Source organism: Canis lupus, chromosome 13 (assembly GCF_011100685.1).
Source record: "Canis lupus familiaris isolate Mischka breed German Shepherd chromosome 13, alternate assembly UU_Cfam_GSD_1.0, whole genome shotgun sequence".
NCBI classification, from domain to species: Eukaryota; Metazoa; Chordata; class Mammalia; order Carnivora; family Canidae; genus Canis; species Canis lupus.
The window spans coordinates 40,027,126-40,041,123 of NC_049234.1; the positions used below are offsets into that span (position 1 = coordinate 40,027,126).

General features: G+C 52.1%; 1 long non-coding RNA gene across 4 annotated transcripts; it reads left to right on the plus strand.

Annotated features, from left to right (window-relative positions):
* The first annotated feature begins 1,178 nt into the window (after positions 1–1,178).
* Positions 1,179–12,034, plus strand: LOC111098603. 4 transcript variants are annotated; one of them, XR_005368967.1, is made up of 4 exons: positions 1,179–1,767; positions 10,165–10,300; positions 11,182–11,368; positions 11,624–12,034. It is a non-coding gene; the product is annotated as an uncharacterized LOC111098603 (long non-coding RNA). The 4 variants fall into 4 exon arrangements; XR_005368968.1 differs by having other exon boundaries at positions 11,182–11,334; XR_005368969.1 differs by having other exon boundaries at positions 1,179–1,716.
* Positions 12,035–13,998: the final 1,964 nt, after the last annotated feature.

Sequence of the window (13,998 nt, forward strand, 5' to 3'; positions counted from 1 at the left end):
CTTTTACCTTTCAAATATTTTTCAGATGGATCACCTTTTTCCTTCTCCACTGACATGCCCGAGACCAATTTATCATCATCTTTGCCAGGAAAGATGGATTAGCCTCCTACCTTGGCGCCCCCCATATTCACTAGCCACAGCCCTTTGCTCTCTGTTCTTCATACTGAAGTTCAAGGCATCCTTTCAAAATATGGGTCTGATCATACCCCCACTCCTTTGCCCCCGAACCTTCCCTGAGCCACGTTCGTGCTCCTCTGAGCTTTGCCACTAACCTTTGTTTAGTTCTTTGTGGAGTCCTTGGACATGTAACCCCATCTGTAGCCTTCCCTGCATGCCCCCCTTCCTTTGTATCTTCTTGGGAAGCCCTTTCTGGTGGCTTCGGTCTCTGTCAGATAACTTTGCTAAACTGCAGGCATAGGATCCTGTTCTTTTCCCAACGCTCTTTTCTCTGTTTGTAATTTTGCTTTCGTTAGTGCAATAAATTAGTTAACCTGCCTGCTGCCCCATGTAGACCATAAATTCTTTCAGGGCAGGCACTTCATTGGTCTTTGTTCACCATTTTTCCCCTCCATCTAGCTCAATGCCTGGCACTTTGTGGGCCCTCATGAAATATGTTTAAATGAACTACTGAAATAAGTAAACATGCAAATATTGCCCGACAGGACCCAGCAAAAACAGAGTGAGGGGAATTTAAACCAAGGAAGAAAATGACACAAGGTCAGCTTTTAGTTTAAATTATTAAAAGATAAGAACAGAAGGATTCTAGAGTAGAACGACGCACCATGTAACAAGATGCAGAAGGCTTCACAAACATGGGAGTACCAACGTTTGGACTGACGTAGACAAAGCCGTGAGCAGACGGTGTCCTTAACCCAAGTGTATAAAATCAGCCTGTAAGGAAGAGAAAGAAAAGGAGGTGGGGAGCATGGAGGAATATTGTGGGCCGTCTTTTACTTCTCTGGTGCCTGAGAAAGGAAATGAGTTGGGCATGGGGGAGTATGGCTGGAAGAGGAAGCTTGGGGCCTTTTGACCCAGATTTTACACGATAGACCTGTACTCTCTTCTCTGTAAACAGCTGAACTATAACGGAAATTCCAGGATCTCAGCAAATAGTAATGAAATGGAGCTGGTCAATGAGTCAACAAATGTTTTTATTTTCCGTAAGCTGCGTGCTGGGAACCCTGTGGAAAGCAAGACAGCTTGGTGTCCGTCTCTTTAGGTCTAGGGATGACATCAGTTTCATACTTCCTTTTTCAGTTCTCTGTCAACTGAGCTCGGACCAGGCCAAGTAAGGGTTAAAGTGGAGTGTGTGGACTGGACACGTAAAGTAAGTGACGGTAAAGGTGGTTCAACGGATCCCACCAATAAGGCCGCCTACTACGTCTACTACGCATTAGAGGACGGGGGAGACCCTGACTTGAAGAGTTCTCCAATATTGCCCCCCTCTGGAGGGTAGACGACTACTCCCAAGAAATCATGGAAAATGGATGCGAGCGTCTGCTCACTGCCGACGTGAAGTTTCTGTCCAGTCGGTTGGGTGGAGTGAGAACACCAGAGAGAGGAGCAAGTCGACTCCATCTTGGATGAGCCGCCTCGTGCCCCTCCCATAAACTGATCGCGGAGTCTCAGCGACGTAACCCAGTAGGGATTTAGTCCGCGCTCACATAGTGTCTGTTGTGCATCTGGCGGCTCTCTGGAGCAGCACGCCTTGAAGCGGTGAGAGAAACCCGGGGCTCTGTTATCTCGGCACGACTTCCAGACCTCCAGGTGACCTCTAGGTGGCCAGGGCAGTGGAAGAGAACTGTGGCACTCACCCCCTCAGCCTGCAGGGGACATATGTCACTGTCATTCACAACCCCCCGGGCAGAGGGAGTCACCGTACAGCCCCGGACTGCAAACGGGTCTGTGACGGGCCAGCTTCCGTGTGCCCAGGAAGGAGGGCGACTGGATGTTCGTGAACGCGAGGAATGTCCACCACGCAGGAGATGCACTTAGGGTGCCCCTGAAACACCCGAGTGGGAATCTCCGATACGCAGCTGGACACAGGGGTCTGGAGCTGTGGGTCTCAAACTTGACTGTGTGTAAGAATTATCTGGAGGAGACGGTTAAAAATTCAGATTCAGATTCCTGGGTCCTCGGCTCAGAGGCTCCACGGCGGGAGGCCTGGGTTAGGCCCCGGGGTCTGAACGTTTAGTCCCCGCGGAGACCGTAACTTGACGAACACGAGTAGAGACGTAGAAGCTCAGCCCCGTAGGGGTGGTGCCGGGCTGCCAGTGGGGGAGACCACGGGCCACGACCCGCGGCCGGAACGTGGGGGCGGGGCAGATAGGAGAGAAAGATCCAGGGAAGTCCAAGGGGAGAGGCTGTGTGGAGAAGGCAGGAGGGCGGCGTTTACGGCCGGTGTGGGGTGGGGCTCAAGGGCTTCGAGGGGCCAGAGCCCGAGGTCGACCGCAGCTCTGCTCCCTGAAGAGTGGGTGGAAGCGGCGGGCAGCGTGGGCCCCTCCTCGAGGATGTTCGGCTGCAAAAAGGGGAGAAGGTGGCGGCTGAGGTGAGGGCGCGAGATCAGGGGAATCAGAAGAATCCATCGGGTGAAGCTTGGACGGGGTTACGGGCTGACAGGAAGGGGCCGGGGGTGAGGGTTCAGGTGGAGGGACGGGGACCAGGCCTCAGCTGCATCTTCCCCGTGGACAGAAGGAAGGATGGATGCTCCTCCTCTGTGGTGGAGGGAAGGGGAAGGGCTTGTCAGCTCCGGCGCCCAGGAAGTGCCAGGGAGGCGGACACGCAGGGGCCTGTCCCCCGTGACCAGCCGGGACCAGAGTCCTGTGCAAGCTCTGCCCACGGTTGGGACGCGTCGCCGACCCTTCCAGGCGGCCGCTGGCTTTGAAGCAGGCCTGGTCACTAGGGTCCAGGCAGGGTCGCAAGCCCCGCTCAGACCCCAGCCCTCGGCTCCGGGACCTCATCTAGGGGCCCGTCCCCGCCATCCCCTCTGTCCCCCCCAACCCCTCCATCCCCGCCATCCCCTCCGACCCCTCTGTCCCCGCTGTCCCCTCTGTCCCCGCCGTCCCCTCCATCCCCTCCATCCCTGCCATCCCCTCCATCCCTGCCGTCCCCTCCATCCCTGCCATCCCCTCTGTCTCCTCCGTCCCCTTGGTCCCCTCTGTCCCTGCCATCCCCACTGTCCCCTCCATCCCCTCCAACCCCCCCATCACCTCCATCCCCTCCGTCCCTTCTGTCCCCTTTGTCCCTGCCATCCTCCTCCATCCTCTGTCCCCTTTGTCCCCACCGTCCCCTCTGTCCCCATCATCCCCTCCGTCCCCTACGTCTCCGCTGTCCCCTCCATCCCCTCCTTCCCCGTCGTCCCCTCCATCCCCTCTGTCCCTGCCGTCCCCTCTGCCCGGTTTCTGCTGGCCCCCCGCTGGCAAGCAGGGCCCGGGCCGTGGCAGGACAGCGGAGAGGTGGGAGGGACCCGGGTATGACCATGGGGGCGGCGGGGGGCACCTGCAGGTGCAGAACCGGCTGAGGGCGCCGACGCAAAGGCCCGCGTGGCCCACCCCCCGTGCCGCGCACGTGGGCGCTCCCTGTCGAGCCCCGCGTGGCTACTTTGTCTGGCGCTCGGGGCTGCTGGCAGTCCAGAACGAGCCCCTGGCCTGTTGGCTGCCGGCGACTACGGGGACTAGACGGGGCCCCAGGCCCGTCGCAAGCCCATTCAGGACTAGAGCTCCGGAGGGAGGCGTCGCGGTCGCGGGTGCGGTGCTTGTGCCTCAGCCAGCAGGACACACTTTGCTCACAGCCAGACCCCTGTTATTTTTTTTTTTCACCCAAGAAGTCGAATCCTGCGTGAATCCATAGTACATACGAATGAGGAGGCGCTTGTAGTGTGTGTGGCGAGGACCCAGGAAACCACGGACCTCACAACCCTTTTTAGGCAATGTTTTCCTAATTGTGCCCCCTAAACTTTTCTTTTATTATTTACTTATTATTATTATTTTTTTTAATTATCGGATTTGGTTGACGTACGACGTTACGTTGGTTGCCGGTTTACAACAAAGTGGTTTAACAGGACATCTGTTCCGTCTTCAGCCTCCATCCTGCTAAATGGAACCGCCGACCGATGCGTGTTACATGGCTGTGGGCGGTTGGTATGGATGATGCTGCGTCATAAGTTTGCAGACTTTTTCTGTACACGTCTCATGTTTTGTGGGCTGTCCAGTCTGTCGCAGCCACTCAACTCCGCTCCTGTAGCCCCAGAAGTGTCTCAGACGATAGGTCAGTAAATGGGCACGGCCACCATACCGCTTTTCTTGCTGTGTCATAAATCATCACAGACTTAGTGGCTGAAAACCATGCGCATTTATGGCCTCACAGTTTCCGTAGGTCAGGAGTCCGCTCAACTGGGTCCTCTGCTCGGGCTACCATCAAGGTGTTTCAAGGGCTGCAGTCTCATCCGAGCCCTGGGATCCTCTTCCAAGCTCAAGGGCCCGCTGGTGGGATGCAGGACCTTGTCCGTCTAACTCACGGCTGCTTGAGAGCAACACATGAGCTCTCTACTCATCTTACTCATCTCAGCCGGACACTTGGGGAAGGCCTAAGGCGTCCTTTAAGGGCTCATCCGGTTAGGGCGGGCCCGCCCAAGGCTGTCTTCCTTTGGTTACTTCACAATGAACGGATTGAAGGCCTTCATTACACCTACAAAATATCACATCCCCTCACCTTTGCTATGCAAGGTAACATAATCCTGGGGCGGGGGGGGGGGGGGGGGGGGGCACCTCATCATAGTCACAGGTCCCACCCACACTTGAGAGAAGGAGAGATTACAGAGGGAGTGGGAATACGGGGGGCTGGCTACCTTGGACTTCTGTCTACTGCATCTGTGTGCTAACAAAACGACAGAGGTCCTGGGAAATGTGAGCGTCAGAGCTCTTTTCCCCTGTCACAAAAGTAGTATTCTTCTCTTGATTATTTTTTCGACCCTTTAAATATGTAAAAGTCACTCTTGTGGGCTGGAGAAAACAAAAAGCCAACATCATCAGGCACTCGGCTGGACCTGTGGCCTCTGGTTTGTCACAGCCTGATGCCATCTGTGGAACGGAGTGAGACAGCTCTCGTGGCCGAGAGGGAGGTGGTTTCCAGAACCAGACGCTGGATCCGGATGTTAGGGCTCTGCAGTGTGCGGAGCAGGGCTGGAGTTTGAGGGTGACCTGTTGGGATGGAAGACGCTCGATCCCTCCAAGACCTAACAGAGAGCAGAGCCACAGCCCTGACCGTCGCCCGCACAGGGACGCGTGTGCTCAACCAGTGCTCCGCAGCCTGTTATCTCCCCGTTACCCTGTGAGGACGTGTTCTCCGTGCTTATTGATGCAAATTGTCGCTTTCCTGCATTTACCTGTTCCAGTGCTTATTTTCTTCAAGGCTTCACTGGGATCCTCTGTGGGGCTGTTGCAACTTCACATAGTCAATCAGGGATCGGCTTGCTCTTTGGTGTTACGGAAAATAGAATTCTGCTGAAACAGAATTTATGGCCAGAAAAACACCAAACAGAATAAAACAGGAAGCCCAAGCATTGCTTTTCATATCACAAGGCACAATCATAGTTTCAAATATGTGGATTGTACGTCTAGGCTAATTTTCATATTGTTTAAATCCAGATTTTCGCCTGCACAAACAAAAAGATGAACAACTGTGAAAAACGTCCTTGTTCCGGAAGCTCAAGAGAACTCTGCTCGTATTGTGTGAGACATTGGATCTTAGAATCATGATCTACTCATCTAGCCATAAATATACTTAAATGCGTATATGGCGCTTACTATGTGCCAGGCACTGTTCTAAAGATTTTATTTATTTATTCATGAGAGACCCAGAGAGAGAGGCAGGCTCCACGCAGGGAGCCTGATGCGGGGCCCCATCCCAGGACCCCGGGGTCACGCCCTGAGCCGAAGACCCCTCGGCGTCCCTGCCAGGCACTGTTCTAAGCCCTATGCAAGTAGTAATTTGGTTAAGCCTGGTAATAACTCTTCAAATACAGTGTTATTAATATCATGACAACAAACCGAGGCACGGAGCAGGATTTAGTCACATGACCAGTATCTCCTGACTAAGGAGTGGCTGAAATGGGATTTGAACCCCAGCAATTTCCATCCAGGGCCCGTTCTTTCAACCACTATCCATAGTACTTCCCCAGCATATAATAGTAATTTCTAGATGTCTCCTGAACATGCTGTTGTGATTCATGATGCACAACTAGTTGATAAGATATTTAAATGAAAACACTGAAATTAGTGTGAAAATTCTTGCCAGGTGACTGAAATGGCCAATTAAATGACCATCTTTCCCCTGGTCTCAGCCTCGCAGCCTTGTTGATTAGCCTGTCAGGGTGTCCTGTGATATTTCTAATGCCAGCTTTGAGATTCTTTCCCAATAATGGCGATATCAGAATCTTGGTAAGGATCAGTTACATGGCACACATTTGCAACGACTGTATTAATAATTCATCAGATTTTTTCAATTGATGCAGAAGTTGTTATTGTAAAATTATTCAAAATTTGTTACATTTCTATAATACGAGTGAAGACATTGAAATAATTGTGTGATTTTATCAAAGACAAATCTCGTCCTATTCAAACATAAGATTTCTGATACGGATGCCTGTTCTCAGAAGAATACTAATAATGTCTCGATCATCACGTGCTTAGTTTTTATCAGCTGAAAAAGTTCCATTGTCAAGACATTTTCCGAAGACCCTAAATCAAAACAAGGCCATTGCAATTTTCCATGACACTTTTTTTAAAAATGGAGAAGCATAAAGTTTCTCCATGTGAATCTTTGCATTTTAATCAGAATTGAAGAGAAAGATAAAAATATGGTTTCCTTCTAAAAATAAAAGAATTTCAGAAGAAAATCGCCAGTAATGTTAACTATTTGTTGTGATGTGGATTTGGTGAAACGGCTGAGGGGATGGGAGTAGAATTACCCGCCTTGAGAAGGAATATATTGAAAAGCCTTGAACAGTTTTGCTTCACTTGGAAAAAATGACAAAAACTTGTTAAAAGGCCCTGGAAAGGATTATCTGAGGAAAGCAGGGAATAATTTCTGGGATATTTTGTTTTCTGTTGCTGCAGACTTTTCAAAATGGGATCCTTAAACTCTCGCTTGAATAGTTGTTTGCTGAGTGGAAGCAGAAGAAAACAAAATTCCACAGAAAGATTTCCATGGAGAAACATCGTACTATTCCAGGGTTTCATGCCACATGGTATATGGTTCCAGTTCATGAGATCATTTTTGCTGACAGTTTTTGGAGGATTACTAAAATAATTGATATAAAAATCTCTCTTGGTAATCAAGTGAATTAGACTTTCCAAGAGCTGTTTGGAAAAAAAAAAATTTCTAACTTCACATGTTGAATTCTACAAATGGGCACAGACCCTGTCATCAGCTTTGACAGAGATGATGAAATTGTACTAAAGTAAAATCATATTAATCCGTCTGTAATTTTTTTGCAGAATTTTTAATTAAGCCCCACATACATGTACCCGTGTTGGTAAAAGGCAATGGGTTAAATGCATAACTCGTAAAAGTTATTTTTTTTTCTAATTTCTGAGGCTTCTAAAAATAAATTCACAAATGCAAAACACTGGTTGTCAGAACATGAATTTAAATTCGGGGTCTGTCAATATGGTCACCATATGAATGTTCTGGACCAGAACGAGTGTTCTGAGCCAGAAAGAACGAAGCAGAGCAGTCGCAGAGTGGATGTAAATGAGAGAACGATGAAGTGTGGGTGATTTGAGGATTAATGGGGACTTTTTTGTGTCCAGAAGGAAAACAAGGCTGACATAAGATGATTCTTGATAAGGTAATAATCACTCACTATCATCAAAGTGTAAGTACTTCAGCCAGAGACTGCTGAGCCCCAGGAAAGGGCTATTAGGCCTTGTTAAGGCGATCAGCCGCTTCCGTCATTATTTGTGTGCCTGGCATTTCACAATCAGAACTCGGCATCCGTGTTAGGAGGCCGCTGGAATTCACGAATTTGGACGGACAGATTGGCTGGATGACGACAAAGCGGGAAGGCTGTCTTTCTGCGCTGGACCTCAGCAGAGAGTGAGAAACACCGTGACGCACCCACGCTAGCCTGGCGCGCTGTGCTCGATGATGCTTCCCAAGCCGGCGCTGGGCGCGGAGAAAGGGATCCGGGGAAAGATGTGGTAAGTGGTGTTTTGGAACAACCAAAGGTGAAACTCACGCCTATTTCCTGAATAGAAAGTTATGAAATGGCTCATTTGCTCGTCCAACAAATCCTGAGTGTGTCCCGTGTGCCAGGCACCATCCCAGGCGTGACAGGCCAGTGAGCAAAGATGGGCCACAGGGCTACGAGTCCAGCAAAACCACAGGAAAGGAGATAAAACCATTATATGCAGGGCAGCCCGGGTGGCTCGGTGGCTCAGCGCCTGCCTTTGGCCCAGGGCGTGACCCCGGGGTCCCGGGATCGAGTCCCGCGTTGGGCTCCCTGCATGGAGCCTGCTGCTTCCTCTGCCTTGCCTCTGCCTTTCTCTCTGTGTCACGAATAAATAAATAAAATCTTAAAAAAACCTATTATGTGCAAGTTGGATTGACTGTGTATAAAAAAGCCACATACATATTAGGAGGAGGGATCTACTACCCGTGTTGTTACAGTAAACACTACTGGATATCGTGTATATATTTTTAAAAGGAAAAACTGCTTTTTCCTTTTAAAGATTATTTATTTATTAGAAAGAGCGCACGTGTAAGAGAGATCACGCGCGGAGCATGAGCGGAGTAGGGAGGGGCAGAGGCAGAGGGAGACTCCCCGCTAAACGGAGCCGGTGCGGGGCTCGTCCCAGGACCCGGAGATGCTGACCTGAGCTGAAGGCGGGCGCTGCACCGACTGAGCCACCCGCCTGCCCACAGTTCAACTTCTAATTAACGTTTCTTTTGCATGGAAATTATATTTGACTAATACATGCCAGGGGAGTCCGTGTGCTTCTTTTTAAAAAACGAATATTAACTATCGCATAATCCCAGAATTCTGTTCATCTAGTTTCTAAAGAAAATTTAGGTCATTATACACAATCGACCAAATTAAAACTGACTTGCAAAAAAAAAAAAAAGTGTTTTTAGCATATGTAACCTGGGAGATTTCCAACTTTGAGGAAAACTCAGACTCCATATAGTTCCACTTTAACTGCACTTCTTGTAGTTAAAAGCGTTTCCAAGAGATACGCACATTTAGGAAATATTTCTCACGTACTGAATTCTAGATGTTTGCATGACTTCTCAGATGGACCAGGAAAAGATTCTGATAGTTTCCTATAAAGGAATAGCCCTGAAAAGCACATAAAAATTCTGAGCACTTTACACAGCGCTTGGCACATAGTAAGTACTCATTAAATACTTGTAGACATGAGCAAGCAAATTGGGCATGACAAGTTAGCATCACGATAATTAGATAGTAGGGGCCGTCCCCGTTTTGTGAAATCGGAAGCTTTTGCAATTTTGGGAGCCCTCTAAAAAAAAAAAGAATTCAAAATCATACGTATAAAATTAGGCATGAAAGTGAATATCCATTTAGAATGAGAAAATAAATCACTACAAATTATAATATTTAAAAGGATAGACAATTGTGAAAAAGCACTTCTTCTCGCATGTTTTTGGCTTCTCCCAGGATGTTTCATTTTGTCATATTTAATCAATAATCTGCAAAAATACACAAAACGAATCTGAAATTAAGGCATACAAAGGAAGAATGCAAATATGTTTTTTTTTTTAAATGCGATTGTGTAACCAAGTCACTGAGACCCTGGAACATGCCCCTATTGCCCTTCGGCCCCTGGCCCTGGGCTCTCATGTCCTGACGTTGGGAGAGCCAGTATGGGGGTGGGGGTGGGATGGGAAAGAAGCCAAGTGGTCCAATTCTGGGGGCCCCCGGTCACTCCTCCGTTTCCAGGCCTGGGGCCGAGCACCGGCACTTGGGCTTCATGGTGTTGGGACCGTGGCCCGTGACTGGCACCACCTGCCGCGTGATGGGCTCCCGTCCCCGACCTGCTCTCCAGCCAGGACAACTTTACCAACAGGGGGGCACCTAGTGTGACCTCTGATTTGCACAAATGGTGCAATAAAAGGGGTCCTTCTGGTCCTTTCTGCTCGCAGCTTCTCAGTAAAGGGACATCAGAGCTCATATGGCAACTTAGTGACCGAGGCACCTGTCACCAGTGACTGTCCTTACGGCCTCGATGCGGACTGGCTCAAGAGCAGGACGTTGTCGGGAGGACTCTAATCCTAAAAGGTCAGTCCTTAGCCCTGCTATCCTGCCCGGACCCTTTGGCCCAGACCCGCCGGGGCCCTGCCTCTCAGAGCAGGAGCCTCCTCCCTGGCCCGCCGGCCCTGCGGGGGCCTCTTCCCTCCCAGGGCACCGCCCGACAGCGGCCGCCCTCTTGCCCCGGACACTCTGCTAACTTGCCCAGCCTCCAGGCCACTGGGCCGCGTGGACCCTGAGTTCCCGGGGGTCTTGGCACTGAGGCCAAGCGGCGTCAGTTAGTTCCCCGTGGAAAGCAAACCTGGGGCTCAGCTTGCCTCCCGAGCCCGGGCACTCCCCTTCCTCACCGAGTGCGGTCGTGGTTGTGGGATCTCTGGGGTTAAGGCTGGGGGGTGCTTCTGGGCTTCCTGATGGGCCCCACGCTTGCTCTCCTCGCACCCATCCTTGAGGCTGGGCGCTGGTGAAGGTGACACACGGCCCCCGGGACCCAAGCTTGACCTTCTTAAGGCTCCCTGCCGAGCTAAACCACAGCTTGTCCATATGTGCAGGCTCGGGGGGGGCGGGCACCCGCCCGGGGGACCAAGGGCTGAGGCCAGGCTCAGGGCTGGGGGAGCGGGTGACCCCATGACGGCGGTGGTGGCACTTCTCTGGTGTTGGAAGTGCCGGAAGCCGGGAACCCGCAGGACATGTCGCACTCCTGGTTCACGGTTCTGTGACCACACGGGTCTGTGTCCCTGTCGTGCTCACATTTAAAACTGGACTTTTTGTGTTTTTGTGTTTTTGTTTTCTGTTCTGTCTCTTCTGTCTCCCTTTCTTTTTCTTTTTCTTTTCTTTTTTTTTTTCTGTCTCCCTTTCTTCATCTGATTGATATTTCATCCTTCAAAACACTCTGCACTCGTCGCTGCTGTAAGGAGAGCCCTCCTGACGCCCCCAGAGTCTGCACTGGGCCCCCCAGGTGCTCCCGCGGCAGCCCGCCTGCCTCCACTGTGGGCTCCCACGGGGTCTGTGCTGTCTCGCAGGAGGAGCTACGTCTTTTGTCTTGCCGTTCCGATGTCTCGTGCCCAGTAAATATGCAATAGATGCTTGTTGAATGAATGAGTGAGTGAGAATTATTGACTTTTGGGGCATCAAACTATTCCAGACCCTGGTGATCTCAAATCCATCATCATATTCTGTACAAACTGATTGAATATCGATCCCTTGACATTGCTTTGAGTTTTTTTTTTTTTTAAAAAAAGGCCTTTTGAAACTATGATGTGCAACTGTAAAAAAAAAAAAAAAAAAAAAAACAAACCTGTTTCTACAACACACACATAGATACCAGTCTTATTATTTTATGATTATCCTTTGCAGGTAAGATGTGAGATGCCCAAGCTGCAGGCAGACCTGAACACATGCTTCACGAAGCTTCACTTTGTTCGCTCATAGAAGACAGTTTCGATTGAAAATCTTGGAAAGAAACAGCTTGACCAGGAGAAGATTTGCAAATAGTCTTTTATTTCACTTCCGCCATATGGTCTGTGCCCATATGCTAATCTTCAGGTCCTGCTCTCAGTGACCCTACCCCCTCGTCCTGGGACTCTCTTGTTGACACAAACCAGTCACACACCTAAGACGCTCGCAGTTTATTCACTTCCACGCAACTTTACTGAATACGTACTCCTCACATTCACTGTTGTTGAGATTAGGTCACGCGGTCAGGGTATCTGTATCCAATGTTTTTTTCTTATTCTTTCATTTCTTCAACAAATACAAAGCTTTCATGTCAGGGCACTGCGTGCTCCCGAAGCCATGAGAGGGAAAGAAAGGTCGATGCTTTCCTGATTTCAGAGAAATCTTAATTTAATTAGGAAGATAAGGGACACAGGTGTAATGTGTTGAGTATCAACAGGAGCCAACACTGTCAGGGACGACCCCTGGGGAGGTCCCTCGCTGTTGCTCTGCCTGCCCCTAGGATTTTCACCCTCACAAAAGGCCGAGTTGGGTGTGAGGGCGAGGAGATGTGGGCGGGTAGGTGTGCAGGATGAGGAGACGTGGGTGAGTGGGCCAAGCCTGGGGTATGGGGTCGGGGGGAGCCGAGCCTGGAGCTCCCGGGGGATGGAGTCGGGGAGGGGGGGCCCAAGCCCAGGGCCTTGAGGGATGGGGTCTGGGGGAGCCAAGCCTGGAGCTCCCGGGGGAGGGGCCGGGGGGGTAGGGGGAGCCCCCCGGGGTCCTGCTGGGCCACAGCCCAGGTGCTTCCAAGAAGCGGGAAGGGAGGGCACGGGGGTGGGGGTGGGGTGTGGGGCTCAGGGTGTGACCCTGGGTGTGCGCTCAGGTCCGGGTCTCAGGGTGGTGGGATGGAGTCCACGGGGGCTCAGCGCCCAGCCCGGAGGCTGCTGCAGGTTTTCTCTGGCCTGGCCCTGCCCCTCTCATAGGTGTGCACTTGCCCTCCCTCCCTCCCTCCCTCTCTGATTCTTACACACACACATAAATAAGTAAAATCTTGTAAAAAGCAAGTGGGGCGGGGAGGGGGTGGCTGGAGAGGGCCTGGTGCAGGGGTGCGGTGGCCTGCGGGCTCCAGGGGACGAGGCGCAGGGGCCTGCAGGTGCCGGGCAGCAGGTCTCAGGGGGCAGGGGCCCAGCACCCCAGTGCCTCCTGGGGACCAGGACAGGAGTGAAGCCGAGCAGTGCCCAGAAGGCTGCATCTATGCAGGAAGCCACCAGGCGAGTGCAGCCCGAGTCACAAGGAGCCTTGAGCTTGTCCCCTCTGCAGGGGCCACCGTGGGGGCTGGGGAGGCTCCGGGGCAACACCACCTTCACCCTGATGTCCTCCCCGGCCCTGCGGGGACAGCCGGTGGGAAATGAGACTCAAGGGCCTTCGCCGTAACCTTGACCCGGGCCTGGGCCTCTGACAACTGAGCGAGCGTCGGTTTGTGCTGCAGGATGGCCTCGCACCCCAGGTGTGGCCTCATGGAGGACCCGGGGCGGGGGGGGGGCTGGGTGCAGCACAGCTGGGAGCAGCGAGGGGAGGGGACGGAGCGTCTCCATATTTGTGCCCCTGGGAGCCCAGGCTCGCCCAGGTCACCCAGGAGCCGAGCGGCCGGGCCCCCCGGGGGTGCTGGCCATGGCCTGCAGCTGCCCTCCCCCAGCCCAGTGTCCCTGCAGGACTGGACCCCCCACCACCCGCGCAGGGTGAGAGCCCCCCGCCTGGCGGATGGGGCCTGGAGCCCCTTGGAGCCCCTTCGCTGGAATTTGAAGGGCCCACCCCCTACCCAGCGGCGGCCACCGGCCGTTCCCGGTCCACATTTCTGAGCTCGGTCTCTCTGCCTCTAAGCCGGGGGATGAAGGAACCCGCCTCCCAGGTTTCCTTGGGGTTGCTTCGGAAAGAACGGAGCTCATGCTTATAGGGCGCTTAAAACAGTGCCTGTGTACAGTCCCGCAATGCGTGTGAGCGTGGACGTGACTTCTACACGCACTGTATCGGCACGATGTGTGCCCACACGCGGGTCAGGTAACGCACATGCATGTGTACACATATAGATCACGAAATACATAGATAATGAGATATTTCCTGCGTGTCCCCGCTCATAGACTGGGAATCCCGCCCGCGCCCCCCGGTTCCTGGGGCGGCACGGTAAGGGCTCGGAGGTGGCCAGTCCTCTCCAGCCACAAGGAAATAGCGCGACGAGCTGGAAAACAGTAACTTGGCTCGGATTTAGCAGAGAAGAGCGGTCACAGGGCCGAAGCTAT